Source organism: Ascaphus truei, chromosome 7 (genome assembly GCF_040206685.1).
Source record: "Ascaphus truei isolate aAscTru1 chromosome 7, aAscTru1.hap1, whole genome shotgun sequence".
NCBI lineage: Eukaryota > Metazoa > Chordata > Amphibia > Anura > Ascaphidae > Ascaphus > Ascaphus truei.
Window position 1 is genome coordinate 21,407,737 of NC_134489.1, and position 4,480 is coordinate 21,412,216.

The 4,480-nt window shown below is 44.3% G+C and overlaps 1 long non-coding RNA gene across 2 annotated transcripts; it reads left to right on the top strand.

The window, feature by feature from the left end:
- The first annotated feature begins 334 nt into the window (after positions 1-334).
- Positions 335-3,288, top strand: LOC142498489 (uncharacterized). 2 transcript variants are annotated; one of them, XR_012802439.1, is made up of 3 exons: positions 335-413; positions 1,744-2,099; positions 2,918-3,288. It is a non-coding gene; the product is annotated as an uncharacterized LOC142498489 (long non-coding RNA). The 2 variants fall into 2 exon arrangements; XR_012802438.1 differs by having other exon boundaries at positions 341-534.
- Positions 3,289-4,480: the final 1,192 nt, after the last annotated feature.

The following is a 4,480-nucleotide window of genomic DNA, read 5'->3' on the forward strand; positions in this document are numbered from 1 at the left end:
CTAGGATAGTATATTACTGCACATAACCATTTTTTGTAGTTGAAAATAGGTAGATGCTGATCACTGCGTTGAAAATAGGGCTGGAGGCTAATGCTTTATTAAAAGAGCATGTTGCAGAGTACATGCAACTACACATGCGGGTTCTTTGGATAAGGCTTATATATTTGAGCCTTAAAACATACATCACACCAAAAACTCTCTATCTTCCCTGCATTATATATCCTGGAAGCCGTCCTATATTTAGTTACACATTACACTGTGGTTTTTATTGTGTAATAATTTTTATTGATTTTTTGATATAATTGTTAGCGCTATTTACACCATCCTTGTTCTAGTGCTCAGCATGTACCTATTTTTTGCTATTCCTCTTTCCGGACAGAAGCACGCTGTTCCTGGGACCTTCACAGAAAACCGTGAGTTGTTTATCCTTCACTCCAATGGGCTTTTCGCTTAATAGCGAGTGTGTTTTTGTGGTAACTGGGTGTTCCAGCCATGCGGACCGACGGATCACTGATTTGGGCACTTTCAGATAGGGTGAGTACTAATGCCACGGAGCTCATCCTCTAATTGCGCCGCCTGTGTTTCCCTTATGTCGGCTTGTTATTCGTGGCACTATTGTTGAGCTGCATACCCTCACATACACATAATTGTGCACGTTGGATGAATCATTTAATCTGTTTATGGTCCCGGATCTCTTAGCTATATTGCTACCACACTTCAGATATTAGAAGCACCACCCACGGGATTAGTTTTCCATGTCTTGCAATTTTTTGTAGTTGGTCTATAATAGACATCAAGTTTTAGTCATTCTAATTAATTAGTTTTGATTGAATTACTGCAGCAGTGCTGGAGGGTATTTAAGATGTCCAATTTGGACACAATGTACAGTACATGGCTCCTGACAAAGCAACAGCAAAAAACATAGAGCCAGTGACCAGTATTGCAGTAGATGAGTCTCTTTTTAATACATATATCTATATCTTTTTAATACATATATATCTTTTTAATACATATTTTTTCTCTTATTTTGTATACACATACACACATTCTTTTTCTATGAGTTGTGTTTGATTCCTATCTTCCTTTACCTGTTCCATCCCAAGAAGTAGTAATAATAGCATCAAATGAACAAACAGCAGGCCTTCCATGTCACATGGTGATGTGGGTGGGACAGCAGCTCTTTGTAATGTAACAGACACACCTGGTGACTTTGCAATACCCGCAGAGAGCCTGACCTGTGACGTTCGGCTGGGGAGTGGGTTGGTTGAGTTTAGAGAAAGCAAACTGATAACAAGTAGGGTGTGCACTTCTATACACTTAAACAAACTGGGATCTTTCTCTCCTTTCTCCAAAGAATTTTGGCCCATCAATAAGGTCTTGTGACATGCATGTGACTTGTGATGTTATAATGTATCACGTGAAATGATTGTCATGCATTCTATATTGTTGAGAGATCTGTTGCTTCTAGTTAAAGTTCAATAGCATGAAGATGACCTGATTATAACTTGTCATGTGATTAGATGTATAGAGAACATCTATAGCGTGTACTCCGATCTGTTGAACCTCCTAGATCTTACGAATTTAATTGTATGAACAAAAATACTGTAGGCACTGGATTTCTTCTAAAATAAAAGAAAAAGCGCACAGAGACGTTTTAAGTAAAAATAGATCATATTTTATGTCAAAAAATAAACCATACAAAACTTACAATTAATAAAATCGTTCCGGTCTCCCCATTATCAGAACTCCGATGTTAACTTCAGCTAAGTCCCAATTGATTGTACACAGTCCCACACACATGGGATGGCAGAACTATACCTGAGAGAGAGTCCCGATAATTTGTGTGAGGAACTGCAAGCAGCAAACAGCCGGTCCGCGTCCTCGTGGGGGAGTGCTGAAGTCAGGCCTCCGTTGTCATGGTCTCCAGCGTCATACGTCACGGAACGTATTGATTGGTTGCACGGGAGAAGTGATAAGAGATAAGAAGAGACAATTGATACATGATAAGAAGAGACTATTATAAAGGACACTAGGAGACCAGGCAGTCAGCGCGCACCTACTGTCACCAAAAGGCACTGGATTTCTTACCTTTATAAAAGGTAAGTATATGTGTACCCCCCTCCCTATGATCCTGCAAAACGGTTCATATAAGTAATAAAAAATGTTTAAGTACCTGTACTGTGTACATTTCTAAACCTTTTTAAGCATCAGGGCAAATCTCTTTGCACTTTATTTTTGAAAGGTTAATAAAATATATATGCTCTATAAATGTATTTCAAAATATAGTGAAACTATAAGTTTGTAAAAAACAAAGTAGTTGTAATGTGTATTCCCCTTGCATTATCACTCCTCAACCGCTCTCTGATATAGCATAACCTTTCTATATTAGAGTAACCAGTTACAAGGTAGGAGAAAACAGTGGAAATGGCGGTCACTGCTCTATGAGATCAGCATACAGTATCTGACACACACAAGGGTCAGAAGAAGAGGCCCTGTTGACAGATGCTCTCCTTGAAGAAGAGAAGACGAGATAGCCCCAATAACATGCATTCATACACCTCAAAAATGGTCAGTAATAGATAGATAGGCTGGGTGGCAGATAGTAGCTAGTAGTCGATGTCGTAACATCTGTAATAGTACCTCCTGGTGTACTAGAGATTTGTACTCAGGGCTGATGTCAGCACTGAGAAAATATCGGTGCTCAATGAAAATAAATAGTTCATTGCCTGTTTGAAGTTTGAAGATCCGTGAAAAAAAATAATGATGTATATGTCCATGTCAATAGTATATGACTCCCTCTCCCATCCACTAATGGTGATTGTATGAACAAATTATGTCAAGTGTAGGCAAATGGCTAATCTTGATAGCACTAATAGTTTGCGAAAAGTACTCACGATTGTCCTTCTGAATCCTGAAGGGGAGGGAGGAGGAGGAGGAAGCTTTGGAGACTCACAGCTCCAGATGGTTGATGCAGCTGGTGAAGGGAATTGCCGGTTGATGATAAGCCCCTTCGGTAGACTGGCTTTTGTCCATCAGTCTCTCCGGTCTAAGCTCCCAGTGCGTTTCTCAAGCACCAAATGTGTGATGCCTGGAGAACCGGAGAACAGCTGATCGCTGCGACGCTTCCCTTGTGCAGTATGTAAAAACCGTACCATCCGCACGGCCCAGCAAGTAAGAAATGAGTGATGGGTCTTCAATGCAGCGTGCATCCAAGCACATGCGCAGTAGAAGGAGAACGTCCCGAAGGAAAAAAGCTGGAGCACAGCTATTTCAAATGAACTGCAGGCAGGCAGGATACAAAAAAAGTTTATTAACTAAAAAACAAATACATGGATAGTCCTGGCAGGTACTTTGATGCGTTTCACGCACAAAGCGCCCTGTGCGTGAAACGCGTCAGAGTACCTGCCAGGACTATCCATGTATTTGTTTTTTATGTAACGGGTTTTCCCCCACCCACTCGCAGATAATACTGTGGAGGTGTAGGAACATGCAAGGTTACGCAGGTGTGGTGCATTACCTGTTGGCTCACAGGAGGGCTGAGCTTCCGCCACGGGGAACCTGGGGTACATACATCTTATACATCTCTAGGTGCAACGCCTCCACCTGGGAGGGATCCCAACGGAGTGGGAGGAGGCCCTCACAGGAAACAACGACACAAAGCGAACGAATGTAAAACAGGACTGGCTTTACTGCATAACCAACTATATCTACATACATCAACACAACCGTCATGCGCCACGGCGGACGCTAACCACTCTGGGCGTCACGGCGGACGCTAATCACACTAGGCGTCACGGCGGACGCTACCACCTCAGGCGTCACGGCGGACGCTAACCTCCCATAGAGTGATCCCACCCTGTGTCCAGTAACCCCCACCCAAATGTCTCGCACACCCAAAGTCAAATACCACTGTGCATGTGTATGTGTGACTGCGCAGCCACTATGTCTGGTGATAGGCCTGGTTGGTGCACGTGAGTTGCAGGTTACCTGCCCGGGCTCCAGCCACGGGTACCGCGATATCACCGGAGATCCGCCCGATCCGACGTTGTCCTCCACACCGCGTTGGGTGAATTCCAGCGCGGATAATATCACCTTAGTCCCAGGGTCTTTGATGGTGTTCTGAGCCCAGAACCCACCTCGCAGTGCCGCACGGCTGTAGCACTGTGTTCCTGACTAAGCTACCAATAAATGGGTCAGTGTCCCTATCTAGGGCCTGTCCCTATACTCCACAAGCTATTAAGTGGCTCAGGACCTAACTGGGGGCCTGGGGCTGCTGGCCTAATGCAGAGGGTCACTGACCCCTGCATCCACCTCTTACCCCTAGCTGGTCCGGATCCTGACTGCCTGCGTGACTCAAAACCCCGCGAAATGTATCTAACTGGGAGCAGGGGAACCTGGCCTTCCGATTGGCTCCCTAGCGTCACGTGTCCCTGCCCCTGTACACCCTGGGGGCTGTCCTTCCCGCTTTGCGTGTGCGCGA